This window comes from Balaenoptera borealis (assembly GCF_965194805.1).
Source record: "Balaenoptera borealis genome assembly, chromosome: 18".
NCBI lineage: Eukaryota > Metazoa > Chordata > Mammalia > Artiodactyla > Balaenopteridae > Balaenoptera > Balaenoptera borealis.
Genome location: NC_138877.1, coordinates 56,886,036 through 56,908,249, shown reverse-complemented (window position 1 = coordinate 56,908,249; position 22,214 = coordinate 56,886,036).

The window sequence follows — 22,214 nt, the reverse complement described above, 5'->3', positions numbered from 1 at the left end:
AGACCCACTTCAGACCTAGAGACACATACAGACTGAAAGTGAGGGGATGGAAAAAGATATTCCATGCAAATGGAAATCAAAAGAAAGCTGGAGTAGCAATTCTCATATCAGACAAAATAGACTTTAAAATAAAGACTATTACAAGAGGCAAAGAAGGACACTATATAATGATCAAGAGATCAATCCAAGAGGAAGGTATAACAATTGTACATATTTATGCACCCAACATAGGAGCACCTCAATACATAAGGCAAATACTAACAGCCATAAAAGGGGAAATCGACAGCAACACAATCATAGTAGGGGACTTTAACACCCCACTTTCACCAATGGACAGATCATCCAAAATGAAAATAAATAAGGAAACACAAGCTTTAAATGATACATTAAACAAGATGGACTTAATTGATATTTATAGGACATTCCACCCAAAAACAACAGAATACACATTTTTCTCAAGTGCTCATGGAACATTCTCCAGGATAGATCATATCTTGGGTCACAAATCAAGCCTTGGTAAATTTAAGAAAATTAAAATCGTATCAAGTATCTTTTCCGACCACAACGCTATGAGACTAGATATCAATTACAGGAAAAGATGTGTAAAAAATACAAACACATGGAGGCTACACAATACACTACTTAATAACGAAGTGATCACTGAAGAAATCAAAGGGGAAATCAAAAAATACCTAGAAACAAATGACAATGGAGATACGACGACCCAAAACCTATGGGACGCAGCAAAAGCATTGCTAAGAGGGAAGTTTATAGCAATACAAGCCTACCTCAAGAAACAGGAAACATCTCGAATAAACAACCTAACCTTCCACCTAAAGCAATTAGAGAAAGAAAAACAAAAAAACCCCAAAGCCAGCAGAAGGAAAGAAATCATAAAGATTAGGTCAGAAATAAATGAAGAAGAAATGAAGGAAACAATAGCAAAAATCAATGAAACTAAAAGCTGGTTCTTTGAGAAGATAAACAAAATTGATAAACCATTAGCCAGACTCATCAAGAGAAAAAGGGAGAAGACTCAAATCAATAGAATTAGAAATGAAAAAGGAGAAGTAACCACTGACACTGCAGAAATACAAAAGATCATGAGAGATTACTACAAGCAACTCTATGCCAATAAAATGGACAACCTGGAAGAAATGGACAGATTCTTAGAAATGCACAAACTGCCGAGACTGAACCAGGAAGAAATAGAAAATATGAACAGACCAATCACAAGCACTGAAATTGAAACTCTCATTAAAAACCTTCCAACAAACAAAAGCCCAGGACCAGATGGCTTCACAGGTGAATTCTATCAAACATTTAGAGAAGAGCTAACACCTATCCTTCTCAAACTCTTCCAAAATATTGCAGAGGGAGGAACACTCCCAAACTCATTCTACGAGGCCACCATCACCCTGATACCAAAACCAGACAAAGATGTCACAAAGAAAGAAAACTACAGGCCAATATCACTGATGAACATAGATGCAAAAATCCTCAACAAAATACTCGCAAACAGAATCCAACAGCACATTAAAAGGATCATACACCATGATCAAGTGGGGTTTATCCCAGGAATGCAAGGATTCTTCAATATACACACATCAATCAACGTGGTACACCATATTAACAAATTGAAGGAGAAAAACCATATGATCATCTCAATAGATGCAGAGAAAGCTTTCGACAAAATTCAACACCCATTTATGATAAAAGCCCTGCAGAAAGTAGGCATAGAGGGAACTTTCCTCAACATAATAAAGGCCATATATGACAAACCCACAGCCAACGTTGTCCTCAATGGTGAAAAACTGAAACCATTTCCACTAAGATCAGGAACAAGACAAGGTTGCCCACTCTCACCACTATTATTCAACATAGTTTTGGAAGTGTTAGCCACAGCAATCAGAGAAGACAAAGAAATAAAAGGAATCCAAATCGGAAAAGATGAAGTAAAGCTGTCACTATTTGCAGATGACATGATACTATACATAGAGAATCCTAAAGATGCTACCAGAAAACTGCTAGAGCTAATCAATGAATTTGGTAAAGTAGCAGGATACAAAATTAATGCACAGAAATCGCTTGCATTTCTATACACTAATGACGAAAAATCTGAAAGTGAAATTAAGAAAACACTCCCGTTTACCATTGCAACAAAAAGAATAAAATATCTAGGAATAAACCTACCTAAGGAGACAAAAGACCTGTATGCAGAAAATTATAAGACACTGATGAAAGAAATTAAAGATGATACAAATAGATGGAGAGATATACCATGTTCCTGGATTGGAAGAATCAACATTGTGAAAATGACTCTACTACCCAAAGCAATCTACAGATTCAATGCAATCCCTATCAAACTACCACTGGCATTTTTCACAGAACTAGAACAAAAAATTTCACAATTTGTATGGAAACACAAAAGACCCCGAATAGCCAAAGCAATCTTGAGAACGAAAAATGGAGCTGGGGGAATCAGGCTCCCTGACTTCAGACTATATTACAAAGCTTCAGTAATCAAGACAGTTAGGTACTGGCACAAAAACAGAAATATAGATCAATGGAACAGGATAGAAAGCCCAGAGATAAACCCACACACATGGTCACCTTATCTTTGATAAAGGAGGCAAGCATATACAGTGGAGAAAAGACAGCCTCTTCAATAAGTGGTGCTGCGAAAATTGGACAGGTACATGTAAAAGTATGAAATTAGAACACTCCCTGACACCATGCACAAAAATAAACTCAAAATGGATTAAAGACCTAAGTGTAAGGGCAGACACTATCAAACTCTTAGAGGAAAACATAGGCAGAACACTCTATGACATACATCACAGCAAGATTCTTTTTGACCCAGCTCCCAGAGAAATGGAAATAAGAACACAAATGAACAAATGGGACCTAATGAAACTTAAAAGCTTTTGCACAGCAAAGGAAACCATAAACAAGACCAAAAGACAACCATCAGAATGGGAGAAAATATTTGCAAATGAAGCAACTGACAAAGGATTAATCTCCAAGATTTACAAGCAGCTCATGCAGCTCAATAACAAAAAAACGAACAACCCAATCCAAAAATGGGCAGAAGACCTAAATAGACATTTCTCCAAAGAAGATATACAGATGGCCTACAGACACATGAAAGAATGCTCAACATCATTAATCATTAGAGAAATGCAAATCAAAACTACAATGAGATATCATCTCACACCGGTCAGAATGGCCATCATCAAAAAATCCAGACACAATAAATGCTGGAGAGGGTGTGGAGGAAAGGGAACACTCTTGCACTGTTGGTGGGAATGTAAATTGATACAGCCACTATGGAGAACAGTATGGAGGTTCCTTAAAAAACTACAAATAGAACTACCATACGACCCAGCAATCCCACTACTGGGCATATACCCTGAGAAAACCATAGGTCAAAAAGAGTCATGTACCAAAATGTTCATTGCAGCTCTATGTACAATAGCCAGGACATGAAAGCAACCTAAATGTCCATCGACAGATGAATGGATAAAGAAGATGTGGCACATATATACAATGGAATATTACTCAGCCATAAAAAGAAATGAAATGGAGGTATTTGTAATGAGGTGGATGGAGTTAGAGTCTGTCATACAGAGTGAAGTAAGTCAGAAAGAGAAAAACAAATACAGTATGCTAACACATATATACGGAATCTAAGGGAAAAAAAAAAAAAAGGCCATGAAGAAGCTAGTGGCAAGACGGGAATAAAGACACAGACCTACTAGAGAATGGACTTGAGGATATGGGGAGGGGGTGGGGTGAGATGTGACAGGGTAAGAGAGTGTCATGGACATATATACACTACCAAATGTAAAATAGATAGCTAGTGGGAAGCAGCCGCATAGCACAGGGAGATCAGCTCGGTGCTTTGTGACCACCTAGAGGGGTGGGATGGGGAGGGTGGGAGGGAGGGAGATGCAAGAGGGAAGAGAAATGGGAACATATTGTATATGCATAACTGATTCACTTTGTTATAAAGCAGAAGCTAACACACCATTGTAAGGCAATTATACTTCAATAAAGATGTTTAAAAAAAAAAATAAGAAAAACATGAAAATATCATTACTATGTTTAGATTTTGCCAAGATTGTGTGTATGGCAAGAAAGGAAGCCTTGAGCTCTCAATGTTTCTAATAAGAACATTGGGATTGCACCATTCGTTCCTCCTTATGTACTCCCTCCTGAAAACAGTTAAACATTTTCCCCATTCCTATTTATCATTCCATGTTTTTCCCTTCTGGTTAATTCTTACCACAATAAATGTGATCAATATCCTCCCAGACACTCAGCAAAAAAAAAAAAGTAAATTCTTTTTCCCCTTTCTCCTTTCTCACACATTCATTCACAAAAGCTTTTCCAACTTCATAAAATTTTCATTCACACTTCCCTTACTCTCCTTTAGGATTTGCTCGATTTTTTTTTTTTTTTTTTTGCATATTTATGGGCCTCCCATTACAATCAACCCACAAAACTGCTATAATATCTGTGCTTTGGAAACACAATCTGAATGTCAACAAACTACTTAAGACCTTACCCTCCCTCCCCATTGCCTGGTTAATAATAGAACACCTTCCTGGTATAGCACGTAAGACGTTGTAATATGACTGTTACATAGCTTTTGATACTGAATCTACATATATCCTGAGTCTGTCCTCTGATCCCATTCCTGCACCTCAGGGTGACCTTTCATATGTCTGAAATACATTTCTTTTCATGCCTATTCTATTCCTCAGTTTCTTTCCACTTGACTAACCTTATCTTTTATTCATACACCCCTTAACTGTTACTTTATAAGGAAAGCATTTACTGCTTAGTAGTTGTATAGGCAGTCTTTTCTTTTTTTGCGTGCACTCCTTTTACTGGTTCTTAAAATGAGGGTCTACCAATGCTAAACTGTCTCTCTATTTTGGTGTTAACATGTTGTGGTTTCACATTTCCTCTTAACTGTAGGAGGTGTTTTCTAGCAAGAAGAATGTGAGATTGGCTAATTTTTGTTGTTAGAAACAGGAGCAGCACCCCTCCTTCTCACAATAGCCTTTTTGCATGCCTTTATCATGATACATTGTTACTATTTGTTTACTGTATTGTGCACTCCTTTTGTCCCTGATCTAAAGTCAAAGTCCAAGAGAAAGCAGGCTAGCTAATGCAATTTTGTTACCTGATTATTGTTACCCTAATTAATGAGTAGAACTAGAAAGGCAATTCAGTGTGCCCAATGTTATATTTTATGCTTGTGTTTTGGTCATTAGCACTTTCATACAATAACAGTTCATGTAGAAATCTATATATATTTCCTATTCTTTTTGCTTAAGTAGAAAACCAGAGAATATTTGTTCGGTATCACATTATAGGCTAGATTTGTAGATTTACTGGAATAAAATAATGCAACTCTAAAATAGCAGTAATGTAACATTACTAAGAGCATAATTTAAATTTTGTTTAATTGTAATAAAAAACACATCATAAATTTTATTGTCTTAACCATTTTTAAATGTATAGTTCAGTGACATTAGGTATATTCACATTGTTGTAAAACTCATCTCCAATATTTTTTCATCTTGCAAAACTGAAACTCTATATCCATTAAAAAAACAACTCCCCTGTGCCCCATTCCCCCAACCACTGGTAACCACATTACTTTCTATATATATGAATTTGACTACTTTAGATACTTCATATAAGTGGAATCACGTAGTAATTGTCCTTTTGTGACGGGTTTATTTCACCTAACATGATGTCCTCATATTGTAGCATGCGACAGGATCTCCTTCCTTTTTAAGGCTGCCTAATACCCCATTGCATGTATGCACCACATTTTGTTTACCTATTCATTTGTCCATGGACCTTTGAGTTGCTTCCCCCTGTTTGTTATTGTGAATAGTGTTGCTTTGAACACAGGCATGCAAATATCTCTTTGAGATCCTGCTTTAAATTTCTTTGGATGTATATGCAGAAGTAGGATTGATTTCTACATAAACTATACATACCCCCAAGGTTCCTAAGTGAGACAAAATCCCTATATCTCAATCTAGTTATGAGATTGAGCTCAGAGTCCAGAATTTCTGGTTGATGCTTTGTGTCTTCCTGAGGGAAGGGGACACTTGATGAGACTTTAGTTCTGCTCCCTGGAAGGAGCTTCCATGTTCATGATTCTCCAGAAACCCTGTTTTCACTTTCTGGAAGATCCCTTCATTTCCATTGTTTTTGGCATCAGTAACCTGATAGATTGAAAACATTTCATCCTATTTCCTTTCAACAGCTTGTAGAGGGGGCACCAAGGCAAGCTTTAAATCTCAGAAGTTTTTAGCCTCTTGATTCACGTAGAGTAGAAAACATAACTCTCCTTAATTTAATTGGCTTTTATTTTTATTTCTGTGGTAACGGACACTACTCTGAGGCAATAATCACACTCATGATAATTTTCATAATCTACTCCTTATATTTGTATACATCTTTGCTTTCCCATCCCTATGCCTCCCTTTATGATTTAGTCTCACGTACTGTGAGCCCACAGTGCTAGACTGGGAGAAATGATTAGCTTCTTTTCTCTGAAGTACAATATTTTGTCCAATTAAGAAACAGGATTTACTGCAAACCACACTATTAGTCCTTTAATCTGAGACTTCTTAATCTAAACAGAGCTTTGAACAGTAAGTATGATGTACATATGATTGGTTTCATGATTATTGTAATGGTGAATTCTAAATGTTTTTTGTAGTCCAAGACTTTCTTTTTTAAAAATATATTTTAGAAATTGCATGTGAGAAGCAGCTGTTTTTTCAAACTGCTAAGTTTTTGTACTCCTTATCTCTTTTCATTCGTTTTATCAAACCTGAAAATTAATATCTGACCTTTTTTCGCAGTCAATATCCAATCATACACACTTCTAATATTTGGTTTCCAACTTTTTATCTAAAAGATATAAGGTCATTACATCCATGATCTGTCTTGTTATTATCAAAAGTAGCCAGTTTACCAGTTCTTTTTATCACTCTATTGCCTGAATCACTATTTTTCCATGCTGCAATAAGAGTTTCTCCTATTTTCTGCTCACTGCAGGACTTTTAAAATGTGCCATACATTGTAGTTATTTGTTAAAGCAGCATCTCCTTCTGTGACTATGTATATCAGAATGGGGTCAGCTATGCTGAGGTAGTAACAAACTGCTTTTAAATTCCAGTGGCTTAGTAAAACAAAATTTTATTACTTACACTTTTTCCAATATGAGTTGGTTGGCTTGACATTAGCCTCACTAGAAAACACAGATTAGTTCCATTTCATTTTGACTCTGCTTCCAAGATCACCATGACAGTAGAAAGAAACAATATAAATAGTGTGGCTTGTAATACTTCTGCCCAGAAATGTCTCCTATCACTTAAATTACCACTCCATTGGCCAAATCAAGTCACAGGTCCATTCCTAACTTCAAGGGCATAGAGAAACATAGTCTTATCATGTGCTTCTTTAAAGAGATGGCCCAGAAATCTTTGGTGAACAGCACTAATGTCTAACACAATGTCTGTATACCAACAACACAAAGGAAAGTAAGACAATCTATCCATAAAGAATGAAAGGAAGTTTAGAACTTGCCCAGCATAATTTTTTATTAATACATATTCTCTTTCATTGCAAATATTTGAATAGAGCTTTTTTATATTTAATTTTGTTATATTATTTTGAATATTTAGCAAACAGTTGAAGATACAGGAGTTGCAAATTGGTAGGGGTTTCATTGTGTTCACAGATCATAAAGCTCAGAACACATGTCCTTAGAACAAAAAATAATCAATAATTATATATTCTCTTTTGACATGTGGAGTTAATCCTGGTTAATTGTATAGTTTTTATAGTAAGATTATCTGTTTTATCTAGAATATAGTAATCAAGCTTCTTTTGGAATAACTGATATATTCTGATTTTTATTTGCGTAGTTTTTTCATTTTGAAATGCATCTCACCAATATACTTTTTAAAACTTTTAATTAAAACCAAAAGTTTAAAAACACTTTAAAAAGTCTGTAAGGTAAGCTGTTTGGATGAGAGGGAAATAAAGATTCTTTTCATTCTTTTAAATTTTGTCAAGCCATCACCACCTCATAAAACCCTTCAGGTAGATTTGATATGCTGTTGTTTTTCCTTGGCCCTGCTGAATAAATTGCTTTAAATATCTTATTTAGAGGCTCGAAATGCCACTGAACATGCCAAGATTTGTTTTCTAAACTATGATTCTGCTTGTGTTTTTGCTTTTTGTTACTTTTGTTTCCTTCTCTATTAATGCCTGGCTTCCAGGCATTTGCATCGCAGTAACACCCAGTGGCTAGCTAGAGAGCCCTGGCCTGGAGCCAAAGAGGCTGAGCTGGCCCAGGCTTCCTTGTGCTTTCACTGTTCTATCAATGGACCTTTGGTATTAGCTGAAAAAGGTGCAATAAATCGGGCTGTTTCTTCAGCTGAAACCCTATGATTGAATTAAAGAGCGTTTTAATATTTTACAGGCATCTCAGAACATCTGTTAAAATCTAGTTGGATATGCTGTGGTCTAATGGACTGGAAAAGCATTTTGTGACTGTCCACTCTAGTAATTTTCTTGGCTGCCTTTCTTATTGTTAATGTTTCAGCAATTGCATTGCGTGTCACTGAGTGGTCGGAGCAATTTCCGCTCACAACTCAAAACTAGGCAGTTACCCTCTTTTTCTTTTTTAAATTTTCTTTTTTTTTTTTGGTAGTGAATTGTCGCAAATATCTTCATCTTAAAACCTTAGCCCCAGCAAACTCAAAGGTGTTTGACTATAGTTCAAGAAAGTATGAATTCTAAACAAAAATTATTACCCTACTACTGGAAAATTCATTTAAGAATTCACATAACACATATCTAAGCAGTAGAATTTTTTCCATAATTGAAGTCTAGAGACAAAATGAAAAATAGTTTTGACATTCTCTCCTTCTCACACATATACCTAACTGAAAATGAATAAATTTTCATTGTTTCATCATTTCAAAATAAAATGTGAAAAAGATGATACTTTAAAGCCTGGGTTCTATGATATCACTAATGTAAATTTGTTCATCTATTTATCAATTTAATAATTATTATTTATTGCTTTCTATGTTTCAGGAATGATGCTAGATTCTGTACCTAAACAAAGTTTATAATCTCTTAAATAAGAGAAACTGGTAAACAGATAGTTAAATATGGTATGCATAAACAGAGCACAAAAGAAAATTTGGTTGGGTCAAGGTTCCATTTACAACAAATGATTTTGCTTTGTAAGTCTTTCAGTCTCAATTCTAATCTCTTATAGAGAAGGAATCTGTTCAAATGTTATTTCACCCAGTGCCTAGTACCTTATATTGCAAATACTTTTCTTCCCAGTCTTGTTAATTGATAATGTCCTATTATATACAGCATAATTCATGGTACTAACACTATTCTTAGTTTTTCTGTATATCTGTAATTACTCTGCAATGCTAAATGTGTTATCATGTCTCACAGCAGTACTAACTCGATGTGAAAGTGTCATTATTCACCAATGTCCAGTTCTTTTCCAATTTAGTGCATAGGGAAGGATCATTGTGAAGTTAGGGGTGGTCAACTTTTTGCTCTGACCAATGATACATGAGTGAAAGTACACGTTGTACCTTCTCAGTGAAGTCTGCCTGAATGACACATTTAAAGTTGCAAGTCCTCCCAATCAACAATCCTTATGACACTGTTGGCTTTGTTTTCTGTATAGTATTTATTACCATTTAGAAAACAACATATTTCATGTAATTGTTGTATGCTTTCCCATGCTCTGAAAGGTACATATTTGAATGTAAAATTAACAAAGGCAAAGTATTTCTTCAGTTTTTCTACTGATATTTTTTTCTTTCTCTTTGGATCTAAAATTGTGCTTGGAATATAGAAAATACTGTGCAAATTAACAGTTATCACTGGGGGAGGGTATGTGATAAGGCAGGAATATATGGTTGTTTCCAAAACACTGGAGATACACATATGTGTGTGTGTGTGCATGTGTAATAATATATACACATGCACACACACAGAGTACATATACACACATTTTATACGTATTATTTACACATTACATATCAATATGCATTAAATGTATAAAATAAATTTATATAAAAGACACATACATGTATACTTTCATATATGTATATATAGAATACTAGAGATATACATACATACACTATTTCTTGTGTGCTTGAGTTCTCTTGTTATTACTCTTTAAATTGTTCATTTATATTATACATATTTTTATATATGGTGTAGTTCACTAAAAGCATTAAAACAGTAAGTGTAGTGGGAGAACAAATTTAGGAGACTTAGATGAGAAAGGATTAATATTATTCTAAGTAGAATATTTCAGTTTAAGAGTTCAGAGACTGTATTTCTGTGTATTTCTGATTATGATGATGTATTGGTGTGGCAATGGGATATAAAGTTAAAGTGGAATGGAATGAAAATTGCAGCAGTGGATGAGTTTAAGGATTGATGAGACCAGGTTTAATAGCTCTTGACATCATGAAGGATGATGGCAGGTTAGTCAATTGGAATGAGTGTCATTCAGGAGCCCAAACTAATTTGGAAGAGTAACGATGAGTGTGGTAGAATCATCAGATTACAAAGGTGTTGAAATTTTATGGTGTGTTTTTAATAATAGCCTTAAAATCAATACATGTTTTCAGCTTCCTGTCATTTCCCTTACCTCTTTTATTCAAAGAAGTGAATTCACAGAAGCTCCTACTGCAGGTTCTGTCCCTTCTTGGTTTCTAAAGCAGTGTAGACACGAAGCAGAATAGTGCTGAAACTCTAGTTCTCCTTTCCTTCTTCACCAGCCAGGCATGATGGACTTACCTAAGGCTTACCTAAGGCAATCCATGTAGCTTTCTGACCACTCTAATGGAGAAAAAAAAGCATCATTTTCATTAATCTAAGTCTGTTTTCCTATAATCATGATCCACATGTCATAGATTAGTTTTCCTTTGTGATGAAACAGATTAAATCTGAACCTTTCAAATTTTAACTTGCTGGAAACAATAACACATGACTGACCAATAGATTGATAATTTGTTTTTTTTTATTTGCCCTTATCAGAGGTAGCATTTGGGCAATGGATTCACTCCATGACTGAGGTTTCTGAGCCTGATTTCTAAATAAATATGCCATCCCTTGCTATCTCATTTTGGAGGATTGAACTCTTGATTTTGTTACTGTTTTTTCCAGAAGCCTGTCTATTTTCTATATTCGCTCTTGTACAGAGTAGGCTAATTATTTCCTCTGAAGAAGCAAAAGTGATTGTTACCAAATAATGTTTCATAATATTTGAAAACAAGCATTGCGTGATAAATCTTATTTCTTCAAATTTTCCAATTTTGGGCAGAGCTTTTGATCTCCACTACCTTTGACACATTCATCTTGTTGGAAAACACTGTACACAGAAAGGAACAGACTAAAACTGAGCCATAATCCTCCTCTTTCTACACATTGAGTGAAAAATGAAAAATTGCATACATTTTTGAGAGTTGCAACACACTGATAGAACTTCTGTTAACCAAAGGGCATATTTTCCACATGTTAATGTTAAGCCAGGTAATACCCATTGCAAATATTAGTTGTTTTACTCACTGAAGTATAAACTTCATTTTTCCACTGTTTCAATCAACTTATATTCAACCTGTTATTCTAGATGCTCATATTACTTTAGGACCATGATTCAAACATATAACTTACTGTCCATTGTCCTTGCTCCCTGAAATCCATAAACTTGTATAACGTTAATCCAATAATCCATAACAAATACTTAATGGAACATAAATTTATTTTAATGAACAAACAATTCTGAAAAGCCAGAAAGGAATCCAAACTTTGACTAAAAGCAAGACAAAGATGTTGAGGAAAACTAAAAAGAATTTTGAACCAAGTAAACCATAAAACAGGTATGGGACATATTTTTTAACTTCCACATAGTGGAGAATATAAACATATTCTCTAAGAATCAATCTAGTTGACTCAAGGAAAACACTTTGTGCTAAGTGAAATACAATTTTCAATAAGGGGTAATAAGAGAGAAATTAAGAGTAAGGATAAAATGTTCAGTCCTACCCATTTAGTCAAGAGAGAAGAAAAATGTGAGAAATTTGTCTCTGAGAAAACTTAAACATGACATGGCAATATGTAACAGTTCCAAGGGAAACCCACCAGTTACTGAATTTGAGTGGAAGAAAAAAAAAATTATGAGAAACATAATGGTCCATCAGTCATATTTGATATAGGTTTTTAGACTGTGATTTAGCATGAGCTGATAAAGGCAAAAGTTTCGAGTTATTTCTTGATTGACTCAGAATTGAAATGTTTAGTGGAGTAAGAACAGCAAATAGGAACTGGCTAGTGGCTCCAGTTGTTGAGTAAAAACGTAGAAATTTAAGAAAAAATATTTCAATGCAATAAAATTTAAATCCAAATAATGGGACACATATGATAAAGCCCCGAAGAATTAGGCAGTAGCTGGCTTACAACTGTTGGGAGAAATGGAAGCTTATGGCTGGAGAGGACTAGGGGATCAGATTGTAGGAGTATTCTGAGGAAGAAGTCTAGAATTTTTCCCTTGCCCTTCATGTTGTGACTCTGAGAGCCTGAAGCCAGAGGTATGACAACATAATTATGAGGCCAAAGTTGAAAATGACCCAGGTTGTACTCACAAACATCAGTTCACACTTTCGAGCCAGTAGGAGTGTTCATGCTGCCACAAACCCTCTAAACTAACGTAAGACATAAGTAAGAAATGATTTAATTATTATGCACCTCTGGCCCAGACCTTGTAATCCCAGAATCTTGCCAGATCCACTCATATCAAAAAGGCAGCAAAGCAGTAGAACCAACAGGTAGGGTAATATCAAGAATATGCTAGACTATTATTACCAGGTTGAGAAGCCAAGAACTTGAGGGTATCTGGACTGCAGACCTCTGAACTCTCTTTTACCTAACCCTTGGAATAGGGAATAATTAAAAGGAAAGCTACATTTAAAAGCAAGAGCATGGTCTGTAATACAGCGATTTGGAGATAAGCTGAGGCAGGGTCCACATGGAATGATGAGGCTCACACTGCAATCATAAATGGACACCCGTCCTCCGCTCATGGCGGGAACTCACTTTAGGGGATAACTTCGATTTATAGCTACAAGAAGATATAACTAGCCTAGGTATGGAGTATATCAAGCAAATCAAGATTTGTTCACATTGGAAAAATTAGAAGAATTAAAATTAAGAACTCAGAAAAGTTAAAATCCAAAAAGATGTTTAAAAATTGGAAACAAGAAGGAAGAACAATAGTATTGAAGAAGTACTAAATGAAATATTGACCATGGAAATGACAATACAGTGTATAAGCTGAATATAAAAATGTAAATCCAATTGGATAATTAAGGAAACCAGTAGGATATGTATATCATATGTATACACATATATATCTCCAATGAGATATATATATGTATTTGATAATATGTAGATTCAAGTCACAGAAGGTGAACTCTGAAAGGCTGCAAGAGATGGTCCAAATCACTGTAATACGGAATACAAATTACATCAGTGATGATATACACAACTAAATCCATCCAAGTATAGAAAATCCTAGACCTCAATTATCAAAGCGTTGTTTTGGACATAGGCAATTTGGAAAGAGCATTTTTGGAAAGATAGCAAGCTCTTGGAAAGTTAGTAAATTGGAACTGTCATTCTGGAAGGCAATTTTGTAATATTTAATTAAATTAATTATGGGTATGCCCTTTGACCTGATGAGCCAAACTTAGTCCAAACATGTAAGATGTAAATATAAGGTGTCCCATATTATTTGTATCAGCAAGGTGGTAAACTAGTAACCATCAATAAGGAATAATCACCATCTAGTAAAATACCATGTACTTCCATACAAAAACATGGAAATGTTTAAATTTCATAGAACAATTTCAATTATGCAAAAGTAAAACTATTAAGCAAAAACATAATTATGCACTTTGTGCAGGCGCATGAATATTTAAGGACTTTTATCAAAAATATCAGAGTAAGTTTATATAGCAGTGCTGGAGGGATGGAAAGAAAATGAGTGGAAATCAGTATTAAGTGAAAAAATTAAAATCACAAAAGGTTTTACATGACTCAATGAATATAATATACTATGAATTTAAGAGTAAGATTAATTAAATCCCCTACATCTAAAGTCTAAAATTTTAGTTAAAAACGTATTTTTATAGAAAAAAAATTTTTGAATAAAGAAATCACCTTCTTTGAGAAAAGGTATTATATTAGCAGACAACATTAAGGATAGGGAATTATGCATTGCTTATATTGATTATTTCTTTGTTCTCAAGAAGAATGATAATTGACCTGGATATGGTAAAACAAGTAATATTATGAAACAATTCAATTGCAAAGGAGGTAACAAGATTAAATAAAATGCATGACTGTTATATATGCATGGACTTCTTCCATTACAGGTAATATTCCTACTAGATAATGTAATTGCAGATAATATTGGCACACTATCTAATAATTTTTTAATATTTGCTTAAAAGGATAGAGACGCAAAGAGTAATAGCTGCTATTCCAATTTTAAAACAAAATCATGTGATTTCTGATATTAAGAATTAGTAAAGATAATGCTTATCATTCAGCAAGATTTTAGAAAAGTTTAAAACAGTCTCATTTAAATCCTTTTTGATAGAGTGCATTAATTTTTAGAAACTAGAATAAGTTCAGTAATGGTATCATGTGCAAAAATATTGCATTTCCTCTTTTGATAAGATTCTAGACTCATAAATATTATAGATTCTGTATTTGAATTGTTGAACTACGCAATTGGAAAACAGATCACTAACGTTATCTTTTTTTAACATATTTATTGGACTATAATTGCTTTCGTTGTGTTAGTTTCTGCTAGATAACAAAGTGAATCAGCTGTATGTATACATATATCCCCATATCCACTCCCTCTTGCATCTCCCTCCCACCTTCCCTATTTCACCCCTCTAGGTGGTCACAAAGCACAGAGCTGATCTCCCTGTGTGATGCAGCTGCTTCCCACTAGCTATCTATTTTACATTTGGTAGTGTATATATTTCAATACTACACTCTCACTTCATCCCAGCTTACACTTCCCCCTCCCCATGTGCTCAAGTCCATTCTCTACTTCTGCATCTTTATTCCTGTCCTGCTCCTAGGTTCATCAGAACCTTTTTTTTTTTTTAAGATTCCATATATATGTGTTAGCATACGGTATTTGTTTTTCTCTTTCTGACTTACTTCACTCTGTATAACAGACTCTACGTCCATCCACCTTACTATAAATAACTCAATTTCGTTTGTTTTTATGGCTGAGTAATATTCCATTGTATATATGTGCCACATCTTCTTTATCCATTCATCTGTCAATGGACACTTTGGTTGATTCCATGTCCTAGCTATTGTAAAGAGTGCTGCAGTGAAGATTGTGGTACATGACTCTTTTTGAATTATGGTTTTCTCAGGATATATGCCCAGTAGTGGGATTGCTGGGTCATAGGGTAGTTCTATTTTGAGATTTTTAAGGAACCTCCATACTGTTCTCCATAGTGGCTGTATCAATTTACATTCCCACCAGCAGTGCAAGAGGATTCCCTTTTCACCACACTCTCTCCAGCATTTATTGTTTGTAGGTTTTTTGTTGATGGCCATTCTGACCAGTGTGAGGTGACACCTCATTGTAGGGTTGATTTGCATTTCTCTAATGATTACTGATGTTGAGCATCCTTTCATATGTTTGTTGAAAATCTGTATATCTTCTTTGGAGAAATGTCTATTTAGATCTTCTGCCCATTTTTGATTGGGTTGTTTGTTTTTTCTGATATTGAGCTGCATGAGTTGCTTGTATATTTTGAAGATTACTCCTTTGTCAGTTGCTTTGTTTGCAAATACTGTCTCCCAATATGAGGGTTGTCTTTTCATCTTGTTTATGGTTTCCTTTGCTGTGCAAAAGCTTTTAAGTTTCATTAGGTCCCATTGGTTTATTTTTGTTTTTATTTCCACTTCTCCAGGAGGTGGGTCGAAAAGGATCTTGCTGTGATTTGTGTCAAAGAGTGTTCTTCCTAAGTTTTCCTCTAAGACTTTTATAGTTTCTGGCCTTACATTCAGGTCTTTAATCCATTTTGAGTTTATTTTTGTGTATGGTGTTAGGAAGTGTTCTAATTTCATTCTTTTACATGCAGCTGTCCAGTTTTCCCAGCACCACTATTGAAGATACTGTCTTTTCTCCATTGTATATTCTTGCCTCCTTTATCAAAGATAAGGTGACCATATGTGCGTGGGTTTATCTCTGGGCTTTCTATCCTTTTACATTGATGTATATTTCTGTTTTTGTGCCAGTACCTTACAGTCCTTTTTTATTTATTTATTTATTTATTTATTTATTTATTTATTTATTTATTTATGGCTGTGTTGGGTCTTCGTTTTTGTGTGAGGGCTTTCTCTAGTTGCAGCAAGTGGGGGCCACTCTTCATCGCAGTGCGCGGGCCTCTCACTATCGTGGCCTCTCTTGTTGTGGAGCACAGGCTCCAGATGCGCAGGCTCAGTAATTGTGGCTCACGGGCCTAGTTGCTCCACGACATGTGGGATCTTCCCAGACCAGGGCTCGAACACGTGTCCCTTGCAATGGCAGGCAGATTCTCAACCACTGCGCCACCAGGGAAGCCCCCGTACAGTCTTGATTACTGTAGCTTTGTAGTATAGTCTAAAGTCAGGGAGCCTGTTTCCTCCAGCTCTGTTTTTCTTTCTCAAGATTGCTTTGGTTATTTGGGGTCTTTTGTATTTCCATGCAAATTGTGAAATTTTTATTCTAGTTCTGTTAAAAAAGCCATTGGTAGTTTGATATGGATTGCATTGAATCTGTAGACTGCTTTGAGTAGTATTCTCATTTTCACAATGTTGATTCTTCCAATCCAAAAACATGGTATATCTCTCCATCTGTTTGTATCATCTTTAATTTCTTTCATCAGTGTCTTATAGTTTTCTGCAAACAGGTCTTTTGTCTCCTTAGGTAGGTTTATTCCTAGGTATTTTATTCTTTTTGTTGCAATGGTAAAAGGAAGTGTTTCCTTAATTTCTCTTTCATATTTTTCATCGTTAGTGTATAGGAATGCAAGAGATTTCTGTGCATTAATTTTGTATCCTGCTACTTTACCAAATTCATTGATTAGCTCTAGTAGTTTTCTGGTAGCAACTTTAGGATTCCCTATGTATAGTATCATGTCATCCCCAAACAGTGACAGTTTTACTTCTTTTCCAATTTGGATTTCTTTTATTTCTTTTTCTTCTCTGATTGCTGTGACTAAAAGTTCCAAAACTATGTTAGATAATAGTGGTGAGAGTGGGCATCCTTCTCTTGTTCCTGATTTTAAGGAAATAGTGTCAGTTTTTCACCACTGAGAATGATGTTGGCTGTGGGTTTGTCATATATGGTCTTTATTATGTTGAGGGAAGTTCCCTCTATGCCTACTTTCTGGAGTGTTTTTATCATAAATGGGTGTTGAATTTTGTCAAAAGATTTTTCTGCATCTATTGAGATGATCATATGGTTTTTATCCTTCAGTTTGTTAATATGGTGTATCACATTGATTGATTTGCATATATTGAAGAATCCTTGCATTCCTGAGATAAACCCCACTTGATCATGGTGTATGATCCTTTTAATGTGCTGTTGGATTCTGTTTGCTAATATTTTGTTGAGGATTTTTGCATCCATGTTCATCAGTGACGTTGGTCTGCAGTTTTCTTTTTTTGTGACATCTTTGTCTGGTTTTGGTATCAGGATGATGGTGGCCTTGTAGAATGAGTTTGGGAGTGTTCCTCCCTCTGCTATATTTTGGAAGAGTTTGAGAAGGATAGTTGTTACCTCTTCTCTAAATGTTTGACAGAATTCGCCTGTGAAGCCTTCTGATCCTAGGCTTTTGTTTGTTGGAAGATTTTTAATCACAGTTTAAATTTCAGTGCTTGTGATTGGTCTGTTCATATTTTCTATTTCTTCCTGGTTCAGTCTTAGAAGGTTGTGGTTCTCTAAGAATGTGTGCATTTCAACCTTCCAAAAGGTTATGCTTTTCTAAGAATTTCATCCATTTTATTCGCACAGAGTTGCTTGTAGCAATCTCTCATGATCCTTTGCATTTCTGCAGTGTCAGTTGTTACTTCTCTTATTTCATTTCTAATTTTGTTGATTTGAGTCTTCTCCCTTTTTTTCTTGATGAGTCTGGCTAATGGTTTATCAATTTTGTTTATTTTCTCAAAGAACCAGCTTTTAGTTTAATTGATCTTTGCTATTGTTTCCTTCATTTCTTTTTCATTTATTTCTGATCTGATCTTTAGGATTTCTTTCTTTCTCGTAACTTTGGGGTTTTTTGTTCTTTTTTCCCTAATTGCTTTAGGTGTAAGGTTACGTTTTTTATTTGAGATTTTTCTTGTTTCTTTAGGTAGGATTGTATTGCTATAAACTTCCCTCTTGGAACTGCTTTTGCTGCATCCCATAGGTTTGGGGTCATCATGTTTTCATTGTTATTTGTTTCTAGGTATTTTTTTATTTCCTTTTTGATTTCTTCAGTGATCTCTTGGTTATTTAGTAGTGTATTGTTTAGCCTCCATGTGTTTGTATTTTTTACAGTTTTATTCCTGTAATTGATATCCAGTCTCATAGCGTTGTGTTTGGAAAAGGTACTTGATATGATTCCAGTTTTCTTAAATTTACTGAGGCTTGATTTGTGACCCAAGATAGGATCTATCCTAGTGAATGTTCCATGAACACTTGAGAAGAAACTGTATTCTGTTGTTTTTGGATGGAATGTCCTATAAATATCAATTAAGTCCATCCTGTTTAATGTGTCATTTAAAACTTGTGTTTCCATATTTATTTTCCTTTTGGATGATCTGTCCATTGGTGAAAGTGGGGTATTAAAGTCCCCTACTGTGATTGTGTTACTGTTGATTTCCCCTTTTATGGCTGTTAGCATTTGCCTTGTGTATTGAGGTGCTCCTATGTTGGGTGCATAAATATTTACAATTGTTATATCTTCTTGGGTTGAACCCTTGATCATTCTGTAGTGTCCTTCTTTGTCTCTTCTAATAGTCTTGACTTTAAAGTCTATTTTGTCTGATATGAGAATTGCTACTCCAGCTTTCTTTTGATTTCCATTTGCATGGAATATCTTTTTCCATCCCCTTACTTTCAGTCTGTATGTGTCCCTAGGTCTGAAGTGAGTGTCTTGTAGACAGCATATATATGGGTCTTGTTTTTGTATCCATTCAGCCAGTCTATGTCTTTTGGTTGGGGCATTCAATCCGTTTACATTTAAGGTAGTTATCAATATGTATGTTCCTATTACCATTTTCTTAATTTTTTGCCTTGTTATTGTAGGTCTTTTCCTTCTCTTGTGTTTCCTGCCTAGAGAAGTTCCTTTAGCATTTGTTATAAAGCTGGTTTGGTGGTGCTGAATTCTCTTGGCTTTTGCTTGTCTGTAAAAGTTTTAATTTCTCTGTCGAATCTGATTGAGATCTTACTGGGTAGAGTAATCTTATTTGTAGGTTTTTCCCTTTCATCACTTTAAGTAGGTCCTGCCACTCCCTTCTGACTTGCAGAGTTTCTGCTGAAAGGTCAGCTGTTAACATTATGAGGATTCCCTTGTATGTTATTTGTTGCTTTTCCCTTGCTGCTTTTAATATATTTCTTTGTATTTAATTTTTGATAGTTTGATTAATATATATCTTGGCGTGTTTCTCCTTGGATTTATCCTGTATGGGCCTCTCTGCACTTCCTGGACTTGATTGACTATTTCCTTTTCCATGTTAGGGAAGTTTTCAACTATAATCTATTCAAATATTTTCTCAGACCCTTTCTTTTTCTCCTCTTCTTCTCAGACCCCTATAATTCAAATGTTGGTGCATTTAATGTTGTCCCAGAGGTCTCTGAGACTACCCTCAATTCTTTTCATGCTTTTTTCTTTATCCTGCTCTGTGGTAGTTCTTTCTACTATTTTATTTTCCAGGTCACTTATCCTTTCTTCTGCCTCAGTTATTCTGCTATTGATTCCTTCTAGAGAATTTTTAATTTCATTCTGTTTTTCATCATTCTTTGTTTTCTCTTTAATTCTTCTAGGTCCTTGTGAAATGTTTCTTGTGTTTTCTCTATTCTATTTCCACAATTTTGAATCATCTTTACTTTCATTACTCTGAATTCTTTTTCAGGTAGACTGCCTATTTCCTCTTCATTTGTTTGGTCTGGTGGGTTTTTACTTTGCTCCTTCATCTGCTGCATAATTTTCTGTCTTCCCATTTTACTTAACTTACTGTTTTGGGGGTCTCCTTTTCACAGGCTGCATGTTCACAGTTCCCATTGTTTTTGGTGTCTGCCCCTGGTGGGTAATGTTGGTTCTGTGGCTTGTGTAGGCTTCCTGGTTGTGGGGACTGGTGCCTGTTTTCTGGTGGATGAGGCTAGATCTTATCTTTCCGGTGGGCAAGGCTGCATCCGATGGTGTTTTTGGGGTGTCTGTGAACTTATTATGATTTTAGGCAGCCTCTCTGCTAATGGGTGGGATTGTGTTCCTGTCTTGCTAGGTGTTTGGCAGGGGGCGTCCAGCACTGGAGATTGCTGACCATTGCATGGAGCTGGGTCTTAGTGTTGAGACAGAGATCTCTGGGAGAGCTCTCGCTGATTGATATTACATGGGGCCGGGAGGTCTCTCATGGTCCAGTGTCCTGAACTCGGGTCTCCCACCTCAGATGCTCAGGCCTGACACTAGGCCGGAGTACCAAGACCCTGTCAGCCACACAGCTCAGAAGAAACGGGAGAAAAAAAGAATGCATAAATAAATAAATAATAATAAGATAATTAAAATTTAAAAATTTTTTAATTATTAAAATTTAAAAATTTAAAAATTATTAAAACTTAAAAATTAAAATGTAATAAAATAAAAAGGAGAGAGCGCCAAACCATTAAACAAATCCCCCATGGTAACAAGCGCTAAAAACTATACTAAGATAAACATAATAATCAGAAACAAGTCAGTTGCAGACAGCAAACCCCAAGTGTACAGTTGCTCCCAAAGTCCACCGCCTCAATTTTGGGTTGATTCGTTGTCTCTTCAGGTATTCCACAGATGCAAGTTGTGGAATTGATTGTGGGGATTTAATCTGCTGCTCCTGAAGCTGCATGGAGAAATTTCCCGTTCTCTTCTTTGTTCGCACAACTTCTGGGGTTCAGCTTTAGTTTTGGCCCTGCCTCTGTGTGTAGGTTGCCCTCAGGCTTCTGTTCCACCCAGACATGATGGGGTTAAAGCAGCGGCTGATTAGGGGGCTCTGGCTCACTCATGCGGGGGGGAAGGAGGGGTACAGTAGTTATAATTGGAACGTGGGGCTAGCCTGCAGCGGCTGAGTCCAGCATGACATTACAACAGCCTTAGGTGTGCCATGTGTTCTCCCGGAGAATTTGTCCCTGGGTCATGGGACCCTGGCAGTGGCGGGCTGCACGGGCTCCCGGGAGTGTGTGGATAGTGACCTCTGCTTGCACACAGGATTCTTGGTGGCTGCAGCAGCAGCATTAGCATTTCATGCCCGTCTCTGGTGTCCAAGCTGATAGCCGTCTTGTGCCGTCTCTGGTGTCCAAGCTTGCGCCCATTTCTGGAGCTCATTTAGGTGGTGCTCTGCCTCCTGTGGGCAGACAAGGTAGGAATCCCCTCTCCTCTCGCACCCCGAAACAATGGTCTCTTGCCTCTTAGGCAGGTCCAGAGTCTTTTCCAGACTCCCTCCCAGCTAGCAATTTAGGCACATCTAGGTAAATATTATTCTGACGATTAAGTCTTTTGATTTCTCTGTCTTAATATAAAATAGAAAAATTTAAATTGGATATTACACGTGTGTGTACATCTATGAATATACCAAGCAAATCTTAAAATTTATGACTTAATCAAGATTATTTGGATATAAATATACAGACATATATATCAATAACTAACATGCACATAAAGATATATGAAAAAATTTAATGTTACAGATCGAAGGGGTTATCATATGTCTAGCTCCTTACATGGGCCCCAGCAGAGAAAAAATAAATTAGATTTCGATTTAATCCTTACTGCAGAGTCTGACGTGTGGACACTTATTCAATTCTT